At 37.3% G+C, this 19,408-nt stretch overlaps 1 pseudogene across 1 annotated transcript; it reads left to right on the top strand.

Moving 5' to 3' along the window:
- The first annotated feature begins 636 nt into the window (after window positions 1–636).
- LOC116535006 lies at window positions 637–1,708 on the top strand (annotated as a pseudogene). Its single transcript, XR_004261996.1, has one exon. The product of XR_004261996.1 is annotated as an uncharacterized protein C3orf14 pseudogene (transcript).
- The last annotated feature ends 17,700 nt before the right edge of the window (window positions 1,709–19,408 follow it).

The raw sequence follows: 19,408 nt of genomic DNA, 5'->3' as shown, positions 1-19,408 counted from the left end.
AACCTATAGAATGGGAGAAAATTTTTGCAATCTACCCATCTGACAAAGGGCTCAAATCCAGAATCTACAAGAACCTAAACAGATCTACAATTAAAAAATAAACAACCTCATCAAAAAGTGTGTGAAGGGTATAAAAAGACACTTTACAAAAAGAAACATTTATGCAGCCAACAAACATGAAAAAAAGCTCATCATCACTGGTCATTAGAGAAATGCAAATCAAAACTACAATGAGATACCATCTCAGGCCAGTTACAATGGTGATCATTAAAATGTCAGGAAACAACAGGTGTTGGAGAGGATGTGGAGAAATGGGAATGCTTTTACTGTTGGTGGGAGTGTAAATCAGTTCAACCATTGTGGAAGACAGGGTGGTGATTCCTCAAGGATCTAGAACCAGAAACAAAATTTGACCCCGCAATCCAATTACTGGGTATACACCCAAAGAATTATAAATCATTCTATTATAAGGAGACATGCACACATATATTTATTGTGGCACTGCTCACAATAGCAAAGTCTTGGAACCAACCCAAATGCTCATCAGTGATAGACTGGATAAAGAAAATGTAGAGAGGCGGGCTCGGTGAGTGGAGTCGGACCGCGGGTGGGTGCCCTGACTGCCCGACGGCCATGCAGGGACCTGCAGGGCCTCTTGGGAGGATGTTGTTAACGTAAAGAGCCAGGCTGATGAGGAAGGCTCCTGAGTCCTTTGGGTATAAGCGGGAGTTGGGGCGGCTGGAGGGCAGATGACTCTAAGAAGGTGCGGATCTTCGGTTCCAAGGGGAGAATTTGACTTGGGTTTTGTCTAAAGTGCTGATGGCGGGCCTCACAGAAAAGTTACCATGAACCGACTTTCCGGAATTCCCTTGGCGCTGCGGCCTCGTAGCAAAAGGAAACCGAGAGGAAGGCGACGACGATTGGCCTGCGGTGATGTTAGCGGGCAAGCACCTTCAGCCCTTAAGCCCAACCAGATGATTTGCCTGCAGGTTGGAGGCCTTCAGCGCATTTCACTAGACCTCTGTCTGTATCGGTCCAGTTAGCCAAGCTTTGATTAAGGATGACTTCCTTGTTTGCTCAAGAAATTCGCCTTTCTAAAAGACATGAAGAAATAGTATCACAAAGATTAATGTTACTTCAACAAATGGAGAATAAATTGGGCAATCAACACACAGAAAAGGCATCTCAGCTCCAAACAGTTGAGACTGCTTTTAAAAGGAATCTTAGTCTTTTAAAGGATATAGAAGCAGCAGAAAAGTCACTGCAGACCAGGATTCACCCAATTCCACGGCCTGAGGTGGTTTCTCTTGAGACTCGTTACTGGGCATCAGTAGAAGAATATATTCCCAAATGGGAACGGTTTCTTTTAGGAAAAGCACCATATCCTTTTGCTGTTGAAAATCAAAATAAAGCAGAAAATACCATTCAAAATGAGGCATAGCGATAACTTCTTCCCATGGTATTTCGAAAAGCCTGTTTAATACAGCTGGGTGTTAAGGAGTATGTAGGTAATTGCAGGAACTTTAGGAATTAAATATGTTCATATTCTCCATTATGTCCTAAGTGACAGTGAAGATATGAGAATTTATTGGCAAGCCTCATGTTATCACCTATTACCATTTCAAGGTCCCGAATTTGCTTTCTACCAAACCGATAAATGTGTTAAACACTAATATTAAAAAGTGGATTCTTTATTAAAAAAAAAAAAGAAAAGAAAATGTAGCACATATACACTGTGGAATACTATGCAGCCATAAAAAATGATGAGTTCATGTCCTTTGCAGGGGCATGGATGAAGCTGGAAACCATCCTTCTCAGCAAACTAACAGAAGAACATAAAACCAAATACCACATGTTCTTACTCATAAGTGGGAGTTGAACAATGAGAACACATGGACATATGGAGCGGAACATCACACACTGGGACCTGTCGGTGGGTGGAGGACTAGTGGAGGGATAACATTAGGAAGTATACCTAAAATACCTAATGTAGATGACGGTGATGGATGTAGCAAACCACCATGTCACACGTATAAATATGTAACAAACTTGCACGTTCTCAACATGTACCCCCGAACTTGAAGTATAAAAAAAAATTACAAAAATTAGCTGGGTGTGGTGGTGGGGGCTTGTAATCCCAGCAGCTTGGGCAGCTGAGGCAGGAGAATCACTTGACCCTGGTAGGCAAAGGTTGTGCCACTGCACTCCAGCCTGGGCAACCGAGGGAAACTGTGTCTCAAAAAAAAAAAAAAAAAAAGGCAGAGAAAAAACCCTTGCTCCAATACACATTTTACTAGGGATAAAATTACTGTATATTTTTCCTTAACAAAAACACATTCTTCATGTTTTGTATTGCTTATACATGTAAACACATTCTATTTTTCTTGTATACTTAGCAAAAAAGCTTATTTTCTTTGATCCTTATGGCTTCTAGTTGGTTTAGCTTCACATATTGTTTATAATTTTTTACCATTAGTAATGTATTTTTTACAGAGAAACCTAGGAAGTAGACAATTATAAATTGTCTGCTGTATAACAGGATTCTGTAGCAGACTAGCAAATTTTATAAACATATTTTACAATTGTATAGGCATATGATTTCTCATACTACATTTTTTCAAATTGACAATAAAAACATTTAATAGGAGACTTAAATACAGTAATTTGTTTGTATTATATAAAATTAAGAGGCCAAACATATACAGACTTAAACTTACAAATACTTTTGTATTTTATCTTACTTAGAATTAATCTAAATATTTAATTAATGTTACTTAACTTAGCATAACTTTAAGTTTGCAAATTACCAAAAAGATTTTAAAAATTATTTTTATGCAAATATATTATTATATTAAACAAAGCTAATCATCATCCCAAATTGTTTTCATATATATATATAAAATTGCAATTTAGGTTCTGGGCTACATGTGAAGAACATGCAGGATTGTTGCATAGGTACATGCATGACAATGTGGTTTGCTGCCTCCATCTCCATCACCAATATCTGGCATTTCTCCCCATGTTATCCCTCCCAAACTCCCTACCCCCGCTGTCCCTCCCCTAGTCCCCCCCAACAGACTCCAGTGTGTGATGCTCCCCTCTCTGTGTCCATGTGTTCTCATCTGTTAGCTATTTTTACAGCACTTGTATGTTGGACACATATCAAAAAGTCAAAATCAAAATACTTACATATTTCTTCTTTTTTTACTGCTTTTACTTGTAGGTCTGTTCTTAGGTTGAATCTATATTTTTTATAATCTTGAACATCTAGTAACCAAGTCCAATGATTGTAGAACTCACTTTATGATAGGCAATAATTTGGTAAACAAGGTATTTGGACAAGGAAAGCAACTTTATTCAGAGCCAGCAAACTGAAAATGTAGCAGAATTTGTTTCCTAAAGAACCATCTTTAGGTAATATGAATTTTAGGCTCCTCCTCTGAGGAGAGAGGAGAAAGTGGGGGGTGAGGGCAAGAGGTGACCAATGACCACGGACATCTGGGCAGCAGCAATCACTGTATGTACACACTTTCTTATTTCCTTGGGGGGGTTAACATTGGAAAAGATATTATTATTATCCTTGCTTTAAAGTTGAACTATACGAGGCAGTGGAAAGATGGCCAAATAGGAACAGCTCCAGTGTGCAGCTCCTAGTGAGAGTGATACAGAAGGCAGGTGATCTCTGCATTTCCAACTAAGTTACCTGGTTCATGTCAATGGGACTGGTTAGACAATGGGGGAAGCCCAAGGAGGGTGAGCTGAAGCAGGGTGGGGCATCACCTCACCTGGGAAGTGCAAGCCACTGGAAAACTCCCTCTCCTAACCAAGGGAAGCCATTAGGGACTTTTCCTGGCACTCTGGCAGTCTGGCTCACATACTACACTTTTCCCACAGTCTTCACAAGCCACAGATCAGGAGATACCCTCTGGTGCCTACAACACCAGCACCCTGGGTTTCCAACACAAAACTGGGCAACTGTTTGGGAAGACACTGAGCTAGCCACAGCAGCTTTTTTTTTTCCATACCATATTGGCACCTGGAAAACCAGGGAGAAAGAACACCTCATTCCCCTGGAAAAGGGGGCCGAAGATAGGGAACCAAGTGATCTGGTTTGGTGGGTCCCACTCCCATGAAGAACAGCAAGCTAAGATCCACTAGCTTGAAATTCTTGCAGTCAGCACAGCAGTCTGAGCTCGACCTGGGATGTTTGAGCTCTGTGGAGGGACAGGCTTCCACCATTGCTGAGGCTCACCTGTGTAAACAAAGTCGCCAGGAAGTTTACACAGTGACTGCGTGGAGTTAATGGCAGCTCAGCAAGGCCACTACATGCAGACTGTGTCACTAGACTGCCTCCTTGCTTGGAAGGGCATCTCTAAAAAAAGGCAGCAGCCCATCAGGCCCCCCACCTTCCTGGGACAGAATACCTGGGAAAAGGGACAGTTCTGGGTACGGCTTCAGCAGACTTAAATGTACCTGCCTGGCAGCTCTGAAGGGAGAAGTGGAGCTCCCAGCAAAGCACTCAAGCTCTGGTAAGGGACTGATTGCCTCAAGTGGCTCCCTGACCACCCTGTATCCTGACTAGGAGACATCTCCCAGCAGAGGCTAACAGACACCTCATACAGGAAAGCTCTGGCTGCATCTGGCAGGTACCCTTCTGAGACAAAGATACCAGAGAAATGAAAAGGCAGCAATCTTTGCTGTTCTGCAGCCCTTGCTGGTGATTTCCAGACAAGCAGAGTCTGGAGTAAACTTCCAGCAAACTCCATCAGACCTGCAGCAGAGGGCACTGACTGTTAGAAGGAAAACTAACAAACAGAAAGAAATAGTTTCAACATCAACAGAAAGGATGCCCACTCAGAGATCCCATTCAAAGGTCACCGACTTCAAAGACCAAAGGTAGATAAAACCACAAAGATGGGAAGAAACCAGCACAAAAAGGTTGAAAACTCCAAAAACCAGAATGCATCTTGTGCTCCAAGGGATTGCAACTCCTCAAAAGTAAGGGAACAAAACTGGATGGAGAGTGAGTTTGATGAACTGACAGAAGCAGGCTTCAGAAAGTGGGCAATAACAAACTTCTCCTAGCTAAGGCAGCATGTTCTAACCCTATGCAAGGAAGCTAAGAATCTTGCTTAAAAGGTTAGACAAAAGTCTAACTAGAATAACCAGCGTAGAGAAAAACATATACGACTTGATGGAGCTGAAAATCACAGCATGAGAACTTCGTGAAGCATACACAAGTTTAAATAGCTGAATTGATCAAATGGAAGAAAGGGTATCAGAGATAGAAGATCAGCTCAATGAAATAAAGTGAGAAGACAAGATAAGAGAAAAAAAGAGTGAAAATAAATAAACAATGCCTCCAAGAAACATGGAATTATATGAAGAGACCAAATCTATGTTTGATCAGTGTACCGGAAAGTGACGGGGAGACTGAAGCCAAGTTGGAAAACACTCTTCAGGATATTATCCAGAAGAACTTCCCCAACATAGCAAGGGAGGCCAACATTCAAATTCAGGAAATACAAAGAACACCATAAAGATATTCCTAGAGAAGAGCAACCCCAAGACACATTATCGTCAGACTCACCAGGGTTGAAATGAAAGAAAAAATGCTAAGGGCAGCCAGGGAGAAAGGTCAGATTATGCACAAAGGGAAGCCCATCAGACTCACAGCAGATCTCTCATGCCACCTTGTTGTGTTAACTCTTTTAAGCTAAAGTAACTTGAAAAATGTCAGGAAGAACTCCGTGACCTTCCTCTGCCCTTCTCCACTAATGTATATCATAATAGACTTATATAAGAGGTTCTCTCCCAATACCTAGAGGGAAGGAGCATCCTCATCTCTCAAGATGGAGGGACAGTGAGAGGAATTTGAATGAACAATCCCTGTTAAGATCCTTTTGGTTTACTACACTTAGCTCATACTCTTTGTCTTATGACATTCTTCCAAAACTTTCCACTCTTCATCAAACCTATCATAAAACCACTCAGGTTTAATTATTTCTTCAGGTGTTAATTTCATTATGCAGGCTTTCATGTCACATAAAACTAATATTAAATGCATTTTTATGCTTTTATCTGTCAATATTTCTGTTGTTAGAGCCCTACCTGAGAACTTCAAACAGTAGAAAGTCATGATATTTTTCTTCCCCTATGTACTTAATTCTGATAAGTCAGAAGGCATATCCATATTAGTTAAACCAACAATATCAAATTAGTCATATTTACCAATAATTATGTAAGTTACATATACTCAAAAAACATTTTGATTAGTTTCTATATTTCTGGGAGTTTAAGGAATGTTTAATTTATGTATGTGATTATCTTTAAGCCAATCAGAAAGGACTATATGATTTTAGAAACTAATTTGGTAATGCTACTTGGAAATTAAAAATATTGCATATAAATAACATACATACATGCCCAAACATACAGACAAGTACAAATAGAGACTGTAGCTTTTATTCTGAAATGTGAGTCATGAGTCTGATAAATATAGTAATATAAAACTCACTGGTTTACTTAAAATATCTGGTTCTCATCTTCTCTCTGCTTCATATTTTTATCTGAATTGTATTGCTGGTGATATCAAAGTTATCTTCTCAATATTTCTTTTTAACAGTATTCATGGAGGAGACTTTTATGATTTTCTTTTTTTCCAATATGTAGTTGGAAACAGCTCCCCAATACCATGAGAGCCCCAAGTGGGGGAGGAGGGGCCTAAAGTTAAAGTGAGTATAAAAAATTTAGGAGCTTGAATGGGAAGGGAAAATCCTGGCAGGGATGGACAGAGGGGTGGAGGAGGTAGATTGTTGTGAAGGAAGACATTTCAAAGAATTCAAGGAAACTGAAGGGAAGATGGAAGCTGGTAAAAGAAGGAGGGAGGAGGAGAAGTTATCGGAATGGAGAGGTCATAGATGAGCAAGTTTGGTTACATTTAAATTTTCTGAAGAAGCCGATGGAGTTCCAATTTGTTCTTAGTAAAATCATGCCAACAAGGTAGAAAGTTGGCAGTTAGCACCACAGTGGGAGAACATAGTTATGAAGGGTTCAACAAAGGGAGGTTCAGTTGACTGAAAATTTCCTATGAGAGAAGCAGGATCAAATAGAACAAAGAGGCCTCACAAGTAGCCAAGAAAAAAAAAATCCAATCCAGGAGTAAGTAAGTGAATATCTACTTAAAATTCAATGCCAGCAGGAACTTCCAGCCCAGGAATTACCTTTCAAGATATCTAACTGAGCTTCAGAGAACGTACTCAGAGCCCTAGGAATCAAAACCTGTCCTTAAAATGCTTCAGTGGACTGTCATCCACAGCAATGGCTCAGGAGTTGGACTCACCAATGGATCTCTGATCAATAACTAAGGAGTGAAGACAAAGGCTTCAATGGCATATACTTAGGGTCTTGGGAGAGAGGCCTGGAGGTCCAATGATACATCTGATGCTAAGTTGTAACCCCATAATTGTTGAAAAATTATTCTTATGCTCGTTAAAATGGTAAGGGAAACTTGATTCAAGACTATTGGAGTAGATATCAGGACTACCACAATAGAGGTGAGAGACTGGGTTCAACTCTGCATAAAGCAAAGACACCTGGGAATTTATAGCCAATGAGCAGAATGACAGGTTCAGTAGATGTAATTACTAAGAGGAGAATTCACATTTGGGGCAATTCTTGCTAAACCAACTTAACAGTATTCTTGCTGATGGTAGCCTAAGGTGATCAGATATCAAGGGTGAGAAATGAGGTATTTGATCAGAAATGAGGATAATCAAATATCAAGGGTGGGGAATTCTCTGTAAACAAAATTAGTGGGATTCTTGTTAAACTAGGCAAATAAGCTGAAGACAAGGACCAAAGATGAGACCTAGTAAAAAATAGGACTAAGAGGAACCTGTATGAAGTTTAGTCAGGGAGATAATCTTTGCCTCAGTTTTGCCAATAATTTAATGAGACAAAGGTCACCCTAATTTTTGATTTTAGGCTTCCAAAACTAAAAGGGGAGAAAATTCAGTCCATGTTGAATATGCCTTACTATAATTTTGTTTCTTATATTTTCTTGCTTTCTGATTTCAAATACACATACATGGGCATAAACAAAGACCTAGAGAAATGAAACAGTGAAGCACTTTAGTTATGGAAGGCAAGTACTTGCCCCCTGCCCTCTCTGTCACACACACACACACACACACACACACACACACACACACACACACACCTGTATCTCTTAAGATCTGAACTACTCTAATGATTGGCAGCAATGCCAAGAGCTGATTGTTAAATGTTCAGAAATTTGGTTGTTAAACAGTCTGTATCTTGAAATTGGCCAACATGGGAATATTTACACCATGGAAACTGGCAAACACTGCAAATTAAGTCCCCGCACCCCCACCAAAGAGTAGGTTTACCAGCACACCTCTGGATGTAAGCAACAATCTATTTAGGAGGTCTCTCTGGTTGTATAAAAATAATTTTCTACAGCTGATCTTTCATTTTTCTTTATTTTCTTTAATTTTTGGGCTTCTTTGCCACTTTTTAAAGGGGACCAGAAGGTAAGTATAGCCTAACGATGTGTTGTCCTCCCAATGATCCTGCTTTCTCTCTCCTCCTGCAAAGTATGCAGTCACTATTAGTGGTTCTTGAGAGCTTTTCAAGCTTTCTATTGTTTTCTATATTTAGCATGATCTTAAACAGCGATCTGCTTAAAACTTTTTTGAGTCTCAGAAAACTCACTAGCAAGAGCTATCAGCCGCACAAAATCATTCATAAGTTTCAGGAACCTATTTTTTCAGTTCAGAAAGACAATAATGCAAACTATAAAGATAGGGATATATTTTATAAAATACTGTGCTATCACTGGTAAGTTTTTGTTTCCCATTCATTTTCTGGATTATAAATCATGTCCACATATCCTTAGTTTTATTCCATGCCCCTTAATTCATTTCTTCCTTATTTTACAATAAAAAGATGTTTTTATTTACTAGCTTTGCACTTTCTAGCTGTAGCTTTGCATTTTCTAACAAGGCACTAGTCACATATGACTATTTAAATTTAAGTTAATTAAAGCTAAATAAAAATAAGAATTCAATTTCCCTGTCAAACTAGCCACATTTCAAGTGCCCAATATTCAATTGTAACTTGTACCTACTATATCACTGACCAATTTGCTGACAGGATTAGTAAACTTTTTCTGCAAGAGTTCATTTGAAAAATATTTCAGGCTTTCTGAGCCATCTAGTTTCTGTAACAACTGCTGTACTCTACCTGCCCTTGTAGCAGGCAAGCAGTCATAGACAATACCTAAACATACATGTGATTGTGTTGCAATAAAATTTTATTTACAAAATGAATGAAGAATGATTTGCCTAGAACATGAATTGACTCAAACAAATGGAGAAGGCTTAAATAACTTATCCCTTCCTGAGTATATGGGAAATAAACTTGTTTGTTTGTTTTGGACACGGAGTTGCACTCTGTCACCCAGGTTGGAGTGCCGTGGTGCAATCTTGGCTCACTGTAACCGCTTTCTCTCAGTTTCAAGCAATTCTCTTGCCTCAGCCTTCTGATCTCCTGAATAGCTGAGATTACAGGTGTGCACCACCACGCCCAGCTAAGTTTTGTATTTTTAGTAGAGACGGGGTTACGCCATGTTGGCCAGGCTGGTGTCAAACTCCTGACCTCAGATGATCCGAGTGCCTTGGCCTCCCAAAGTGCTGGGATTACAGGCATGAGATGGGAATAACCTTTTTAATTACTAGATATGATTTAGACTGGAAGAGATAAAAATTTGGTTATATATGTCTGTATTGTAGCTTTGTATATTCTTATACTTAACTGAAACAAAATACTGTCTGATAAAACCCTATGTTAAATAAGCACAAAACTACAAGAACTTTCAATTAATAAGATTCCTTTTTTTGTTATTCAACTTTTAGAAAATCTCATAATAAGCTATAATTACTCCCAAGGGGTGTGTGTGTGTTTATCCTGGATATTGTCTGATTTCTGGTTCCTACAGTTTCATATGTAATCTCAGGGAACCAAGAAATGATGATGAAGATGCTCTTATATAGGGGTGTCCAATCTTTTGGCTTCCCTGGGCTACATTGGAAGATAAAGAATTGTCTTGGGCCACACATAAAATACACTAACAACAACTGATGAACTAAAAAAAAAATGCAAAAAAAAAAATTGCATGATGTTTTAAGAAAATTTACAAATTTGTGTTGGACCACCTTCAAAGTTTTCTTGGGCTGCATGCTGCCCATGCCGAAGGCACTGGCTGGACAAGCTTGCTCTAACATATGACCTGGAGGCTGGGTTCATTATGTTATTGTGCTTAGGAAGAAAAGTGATCTTGGATATATTATGTTTTGATTTAAAGTTTTTGTTTTTTTTTTTCATTATAAAAGTAATATACACTAGTTATATAAAATCAGAAAAAAAATAGAAGAATGAAAAAATATAGCTCTACTCACAGGTCACCATTAATATTAAATTTAACTCCATTGTACTGACTTCCATTATTTTAAGTGCTTAATAGATTCTCCTCCTTGCATAATTATGATTATAATATATGTGCAAACTTGTCTTAGTTTTCAATTTCCCAAGTTAATATTAACTCTTTTCCAACATTATATTAATGACTATGTGATATTATGTTGCGTGACTATCCATACCAGAATTTATTTCAAAATTGTCCTTTTGTATATTTAGGATGTGTTGTTCATTTACTGTTTCTCATAATAGTGATTATCAATCTGTAATATGACTGGTTTTCTGTGCATTGTGTTAAAAGAAATTTAAAACCACTTCATTATTAACATGAGACACAGTCCTCCCTGCAGAGAGAAATCATGGGAAACTTATGACAAAAATTAGAGTTATAAGAGAGAGAAAATTATTTTACTTTTGAGTTATTAGGTTTGAAATATTAAGGGCCAAACTCTAATGCAAAGTTTGAGGTACACATATACTTCATTCCATTAACATCACTTAATAGAGGAAAAATGTTACTTATGGTTAAGCCACTATGAGAAAGATATTTCTGAAAACAAAAACAAAAACAAAATTAAAAGACATAAGACTATATTAGTGGCTAACATCTTCTTTCCTTTAAATACTCTGAGAATGCTATGTCTAGCCTATATCACAATCCTTTTAAGTCTACTATATTTGATATTCACCATCTAGAGAAACTTCTAAGATAATTAACTATCCATGCATTTGTTTATTTATAGTCTATTTTGTTACATAAAGGGCCTTTAAATAGGCTTCCCTAGGCCTCTGTTCTGCCAGACTTATGCAGCTGGCTAATCAAAGTGCTATGCTTGCTAGGTAAACCTAAAGAAACTAAAATGTTTGAGCCAGTAATTTTTATCTTAAGTCAATAACTGAAAAGTACATATACACAAAACAATGGATAGAGCATTAATAGACCATAGATGATGGCCTGCATTAGATCATTTAAAATTGCGAAGAATCCATTTGGATGCCCAGGTTAACTTTATTAAAGACGATTTATTGTTAAGTTACACAAAAAATTGAGGCAGCAAGGGAGGAACCGCCTAGTCACCCTAGGTTTCAGCAGTTACAAGACTGTTTCCTAGAGGGTGAGGGTCACAGCAACAGCTCATTATGATTCATAATACATATATATTCCAGTGACTGGTATTTGGATACCTGTGTTCACCTTCCTAAGAGAGAATATAAGAGGCTTGATTCTTTATGATTTTATGCTGGACAGTTTCTCATCAAACCACCTTGTGGAATGAGGGACTCCCTCATGTCCATCAACTCAGATAACAATTCCTTGTTATCAGTATTGACGAAGGAGCAGGATTGGTTTCATTTTACGCACATGGCACAAGCCTACAATGCCCTCCTTGTAGGTCCTTCAATGCCTATTGACTCTATATCATATATTTTCCCTTTTGCTCAATCTATTCTAGCTATTTAGATCTTTCTGTTCTTTAAAATATCAAACTCACACATGTCCCAATTTGTTTATTAGTTTATCCTTTCACCAGAATATGAACTATTTGAGAGCAGGGATTCTGACTATTTGGTTCACTGCTTAGTTCCCAGAAGATCCGTAAAACAAAGGATTACTAATCATTTGAAGTAGTTTACCAAACTAAAATACTTGCTGATGCTGAGGTTATTCAAATGAAATATATACTTACCAACAAGCACTCTGACAGGAAGTTTTTCCTTGACTAAACTCTAGCCAGGCTCCTCTGAGCCTTCTTTTTACTAGGCCTCAACCTTGACTTATAAAGACTTTAACAAACACTAATGTAGTTTCTAACAGCTCAAAACCACATCCTTAGGAAGATGCTAGCCGCTCTTAAAGTGCTTACCTTACCTGATAAAACTCAAGGATGCAGGAAGAATTTACTGTTTGTTTCAACCAATACCTGAAGATAAGATCCCTGACTCCCAGTCTCTATAGAAGGATAGGACCCTAACTTTCACAAGAGCTAGTTAGAAAACCCAGATGGATTTCAAATGAACTCTCCCTCGACCCCAACCTCCCTGATATTGTAATTTTTTTTACTTCCCTGGCTCTACTGAAACCCCAATCACCTTTCTCTTTGTTATTTCATTCTCTCTTTAAAATACCCAGTTACCTTTGTATAAACTGAAATTGACTTCAGTTTATGATGAGCAGTTTTACCTATTGCAATAATCAATCACTGATTAAAATCTTTATCACTTTAGTGTCCAGTTTTCTGTAAAAATGCATGGTTGCCTGTGTACAAATCCAAGTTGAGTTTGGTTCATGCTAGACTCTTTTCCCTATTGCAATGGTATATTACTGATTAAAATATGTCTTAAATACTTCAATGTCCAGCTTTTTTTTAATCTTTGGTATCTTTTTAAAACCAAATGATGTGTATTTTAGAAAACCTTAATTCCACTACTGTTGGCAAAGGCAAATTATAGAAGAACACTGGCTTTTATATCAATGTTTTTGACAAAATAATACAAAAAATCATATGAAAATTTTCTAGATTTTCATTCCATAGAGGAAGAACAACGTTTTCAAACAAATTTATTCTGTCTTAATTTGGGTTAACATAAGAATTATTATATCTAGGCTACTATTTAAACATATTCTTTTTTTTTTTTTTTTTTTTTTTGAGACAGAGTCTTACTCTGTTGCCAGGCTGGAGTACAGTGGCTAGACCTTGGCTCACTGCAACCTCTGCTTCCTGGGCTTGAGAGATTCTCCTGACTCAGCCTCCCAAGTAGCTGAGACTACAGACATGCTCCACCATACCCAGCTAAATGTGGTATTTTAATAGGTACGAGGTTTCAACATGTTGGTCAGGATGGTCTCGATCTCTTGACCTCGTGATCCGCCCACTTCTGTCTCCCAAAGTGCTGGAATTACAGGCATGAGCCACTGCTTCCAGTCGAACATAATATATAGTTTTTTTCCTTTTCTTTTCTTTCTTTTTTTTTTTTTTGAGACAGGGTCTTGCTCTGTCACCCAGGCTGGAGTGCAGTGGTGCAAACTTGGCTCACTGCAATCTCTGCCTCCTGGGTTCAAGTGATTCTCCTGCCTCAGCTTCCCAAGTAGCTGGGACTACAGGTGTGTGCCACCACACTTGGCTAAAACATATTTTTAAGAAAAAAAAAAAAAAAAAACCTAGTGAATTTTCAAGAATTCAAAAATATCTTCCCACATACTCTGTTAGCATGAATTATTTCTTAATTCAAATACTGAAAATATCCTTTACATCTTGATTTTTGAAGAGGTTGTTTTGGGGTCAAAAATTATTTTTTATAATTTTGAATTTCTTTTGGCCTTTGAATAGCATTGTGAAAGATTTAAATGTAAGCAGAGGAATTTATTTGTTTGATTTTGTTTGTTTGTTTTTCCTCATATTATTTTAACCTTTAGCTTCAGCTAAAGCAAGCAGACAGCTGATAGAGGATAAACAGTGCAGCATGTTATTTGAAGCCAAAGACAGAAATCAAGGGCAACCTATACTAGATATTAAGGACACAGCTATAATGCCTTTACCTTTTTAAAATCTTCTCTCTTTATTCACATTACTCAAGATGTGTGAACAGGGCCCTTTACTGTCTCTGTACATTGTTTTAAACATTGGCAATATATAATCTTGGAAATTACACATATATTGCATCTTGAATTATAGCTACAGTGCATTTTCCCAATTTGTCTTATCAGTACACAATCAAGGAAAAACAAAATGGTTATGATGTTTTAAATTTTTATTCTTATGATACTTACTGCTAATGCTTGGAGGACAAAATCCTCTTGATTTTCTTCTTCTGACATTTTTTCCATATCCTTGACATTATTAGATTTTTAAATCATACATTCTTTAGACTTCTGTTATAAACATAAGTCTTGGCTTACATGACATTGTTAGAGAGCCAACTTTAAACAAGACAATGATTTCCCATTTTATCTTCTTAGACATCTGGGTAACATCTCCCATCTACTCTGCCATGGTAGGCTTTCCTCTATAATATTGAAGTATATGGTCCTTTTACAAGCAAACACAGTCTTTTTTTATTAATCAACTAATCATTCTGAACCTATATCAGATCACTGAAATATTGGGTGTCATAAAATCTGGCTATTTAATGTTCATAATCTGAGCATTCAAAAAATTCAAAAGAATGCTTATCTCTATTAAACTTCAAATTGATGTTATGTCTCACAAAAGTTCAAATAACTTCCTTCCTTAATAGTTATAGCAGATTTTTCTTAGTTGTTTGTTTTGCTGTTCAAAATAAAACAGAATAAATAAATAACCATTCTGATATGGTGCAAGAAGAGTTTGTTATTACTCCCTTTATTGTAGAAAATGGCTTGGCTTGAGTTTTAAGGACAAGTAAATGAGGACATCTATATTGCTTTAGGCTGATAATAATAATCAAAGAAAGAGAGTTCCCCATAACAAATGCTACTTCTTAAATAATTATATATGAAAGTAATATGATCTTGTTAACTGCTGTATTAAAAGAATTAATTCTAAAGACATGAAATTAGCAGCATGAAGTTCTTTGCCCCTAGTTTTAGCTCTCATATGCATTCAGAGGTTCAATTTCTTGTTGGAGACAAGGGCAGAAATTGTGGCTGGTCTATTAGGTGATCCTGGCAAACACTTAGAGATCTACATTCCTAGAGCAAGCCAATATGGGCAACTAAAGGTAGCCAAGGTACCTGACCAGGACCCTTAGAAAGCATATTTTGCATGGATAGGAATGTTATAAAAGAAATCTTAGAGAAAATGACAATTATTCCTTCCTAATCCACAACCTCCACCTGCAAACATTTCTTATTGGGTTGGTGGTATCTAACTTTTTTTTTCATTGTATTTTTTATTTTTTTTTATTGCATTTTAGGTTTTGGGGTACATGTGAAGAACATGCAAGATTGTTGCATACATACACACATCGCAGCGTGATTTGCCGCCTTCCTCCCCTTCACCTATATCTGGCATTTCTCCCCATTCTATCTCTCCCCAACTCCCCACCCCCTGCTGTCCCGTCCCTGTTTGGCCCCAACAGACCCCAGTGTCTGATGTTCCCCTCCCTGTGTCCATGTGTTCTCATTGTTCAACACCCGCCTATGAGTGAGAACATGTGGTGTTTGATTTTCTCTTCTTGTGTCAGTTTGCTGAGAAGGATGGTTTCCAGGTTCATCCATGTCCCTAAAAAGACACGAACTCATAGTTTTTGATGGCTGCATAATATTGAATGGTGTATATGTGCCACATTTTCCCTGTCCAGTCTATCATAGATGGGAATGTGGGTTGGTTCCAGGTCTTTGCTATTGTAAACAGTGCTGCAATGAACATTCGTGTGCACGTGTCCTTATAGTAGAATGATTTAAAATCCTTTGGATATATACCCAGTAATGGGATTGCTGGGTAAAATGGAATTTCTATTTCTAGGTCCTTGAGGAATCACCACACTGTCTTCCACGATGGTTGAACTAATTTACACTCCCACCAACAGTGTAAAAGTGTTCCTATTTCTCCACATCCTCTCCAGCATCTGTTGTCTCCAGATTTTTTAATGATCGCCATTCTAACTGGCGTGAGATGGTATCTCAATGTAGTTTTGATTTGCATTTCTCTAATGACCAGTGATGTTGAGTATTTTTTCATATGTTTGTTGGCCTCATGTATGTCTTCTTTTGTAAACTGCCTGTTCATGTCCTTTGCCCACTTTTCAAAGGGCTTGTTTGTTTTTTTCTTATAAATCTGTTCTCATTCTTTGTAGATTCTGGATATCGGCACTTTGTCAGATGGGTAGATTGAAAAATTTTTTTCCAATTCTGATGGTTGCCAATTCACACTCATGACTGTTTCTTTTGCTGTGCAGAACCTGTGGAGTTTGATTAGGTCCCATTTGCCTATTTTGGCTTTTGTTGCCAATGCTTTTGGTGTTTTGGTCATGAAGTCCTTGCCTATGCCTATGTCCTGAGTGGTTTTGCCTAGATTTTCTTCTAGGGTTTTTATGGTGTTAGGTGTTATGTGTAAGTCTTTAATCCATCTGGAGTTAGTTTTAGTGTAAGGCATCAGGAAGGGGTCCAGGTTCTGCCTTCTGCACATGGCTAGCCAGTTTTCCCAACACCATTTATTAAATAGGGGATCCTTTCCCCATTGCTTGTTTTTGTCAGATTTGTCAAAGATTGGATGGTTGTACATACATTGTTTTGCTGCCGAGGCCTCTGTTCTGTTCCATTGGTCTATAATATTTCTGTTTTGGTAACAGTATCATGCTATTTTGATTACTGTTGCCTTGTAGTATAGTTTGAAGTCCGGTAGTGTGATGCCTCCAACTTTGTTCTTTTCACTTAGAATTGGCTTGGCTATGCAGGCTATCTTTTGGTTTCATATGAAGTTTAAGGTGCTTTTTTCCATTTCTGTGAAATAGGTCATTGGTGGCTTGATGGGGATAGCGTTGAATCTGTAAATTACTTTGGGCAGTATGGCCATTTGCATGATATTGATTCTTCCTAATCATGAACATGGAATGTTTCTCCATCTGTTTGTGTCCTCTCTTATTTCTTTGAGCAGTGGCTTGTAGTTCCCCTTGAAGAGGTCCTTTATGTTCCTTGTTAGTTGTATTCCTAGGTATTTTATTCTCTTTGTGGCAATTGTGAATGGCAGTTCATTCTTGATTTGACTCTCTTTGAGTCTGTGATTGGTGTATAGGAATGCTTGTGATTTTTACACATTTATTTTGTATCCTGAGACTTTGCTGAAGTTGCTTATCAGTTTCAGGAAATTTTGGGCTGAGACAATGGGGTCTTCTAGGTATACAATCATGTCGTCTGCAAATAGAGACAATTTGACTTCCTCCTCTCCTATTTGAATACCCTTTATTTCTTTTTCTTTCGTTTTTTTTGTTTTGTTTTTGTTTGTTTGTTTTGTTTTTGTTTTTGTTTTTTGAGACAGTCTTACTCTATCCCCTAGGCTGGAGTGCAGTGGCACAATCTTGGCTCACTTCAACCTCTGCTTCCTGAATTCTCCTGCCTCAGCCTCCTGAGCAACTGGGACTACAGGCATGCTACCACACCCAGTTAATGTTTTTGTATGTTTAGTGAGATTGGGTTTTATCATGTTGGCCAGGATGGTCTCAATCTCCTGACCTCATGATCCACCCAGCTTGGCCTCCCAAAGTGCTAGGATTACAGGCGTGAGCCACCACACCCAGCCATGTGTTTTCTTTTGAGAAATACCTATTCAGGTCTTTTGCACATTCATTAATTGGCTTGTTTCGTTGCATCTCTGTGTGTGTGCTTGTGTGTGTGTGTGTGTGTGTGTGTGTGTGTGTGTGTGTGTGTGTGTTTTCTCTTTCAAACTGCTATTGAGTTGTTTTAGTTTCTTATGTATTCTGGTTATTAACCCCTTGTCAGGTGCATATTTTGCAAATACCTTCTACTATTCTGTAGGTTGTCCCTTTACCCTGTTTCCACTGCTGTTCATAAGCTTTCTGGTTTAATGAAATTTTATTTTTCTTACCTATACTTTTTAGGTCTTATTCAAAAATACTTTGCCCAGTCCAATTTCATGAAGCACTTCCCCCATGCTTTCTTCCAGTATTTTCATAGTTGAAGGACTTATATTTAAGTCTTTATTTAGAGTTGATAATTTGATGTCTTGAGAAAGAGCATATAGTCTCATTCTTTTGCATGTGGATATACAGTTGTTCAGGCATCACTTACTAAAAAGTTTTCTTTTCCTTAGTGTGCATTCTTCATGCCTTTGTTGAAAATTGGTGGTAAATGCACCGATTTATTTCTGGGTTCTACATTCTGTTCAATTGGTCTGTGGGTTTTTATGCCAGTTACATATTGTTATGATTACTATAGCTTTGTGGTATATTTTGAAGTCTAATAGTGTGTTGCCTCTAGGTTAGTTATTTTTTATCAAGATAGCTTTAGCTATTGAGGGTTTTTTTTTTCATTTCCAAACTATCTGAAGTATCTATTTCTATTTTATCTGTAACTATTTGGAAATATCTGTGTCTATTTTAACAATTTCTATGAAGAATGCCATTAGTATTTTGATTGGGATTTCATCGAATCTGTAGATTTTTATGGGTAATACAAACACATTAACACAAATCTTTCCAATTCATAAATAAGGAATATCTTTCCATTTATTTATATTATCTTCAAATTTTTCCACCAATATTTAATATTTTTAATTGTAGAGAATTTTATCTCCTTGGTTAAGTTTATTTCTAGGTATATTTTTTGTAGCATTTGTAAGAAGGAATTGTGTCTTTGATTCCTTTTAAAGACAATTTGCTATGGGCATATAGAGAAACTACTGATTTTCAAATGTTGACCTTGTATCCTGCAACTTTACTAAACTCATGTATTCTAACAATTTTTGATGGAGTATACAAGGTTAAGTAAATAAATAAGAACATGTCTTCTGCAAGCTGAAAAAAATCACATCCTATTCTCCAATTTCAATGTCCTTAAGTTATTTCACTTGTCCAATTGCTTTAGCTAAAAATTCCAGTATATGTTGAATAAAATTAGTGAAAGTAGACAGCCTTATTCCAGTTTTTAGAGAAACTTTCTCCCATTCAACTTGCTCTCATTCACTGCAATGTTACCTGTAGATTTTTCATATATGCTCTTTACTGTGTTGAAGTACATTTCTTCAATACCAAATTTCATGAGAGTTTTTTTTTATCATAAAAGGAAGTAGATAAAATACTTTTTTACTAAATGTTTTTTCAGCATCTACTGAAATGATCATATGGTTTTCGTCCTCTATTCTGTTAACATGATGTATTATGTTTATTGATTTGCATATGTTGAACCGTCCATGCATGCCAGGGATATAACCCCACTTGATCACATTGAATTTATATATATGTGTGTGTGTGT

This window comes from Sapajus apella, unplaced genomic scaffold (assembly GCF_009761245.1).
Source record: "Sapajus apella isolate SASKATOON/1434 unplaced genomic scaffold, GSC_monkey_1.0 scaffold91, whole genome shotgun sequence".
Lineage (NCBI taxonomy): Eukaryota > Metazoa > Chordata > Mammalia > Primates > Cebidae > Sapajus > Sapajus apella.
The sequence above is the reverse complement of the archived record's forward strand: the minus strand, read 5'-3'. Positions and strand labels throughout refer to the sequence as shown.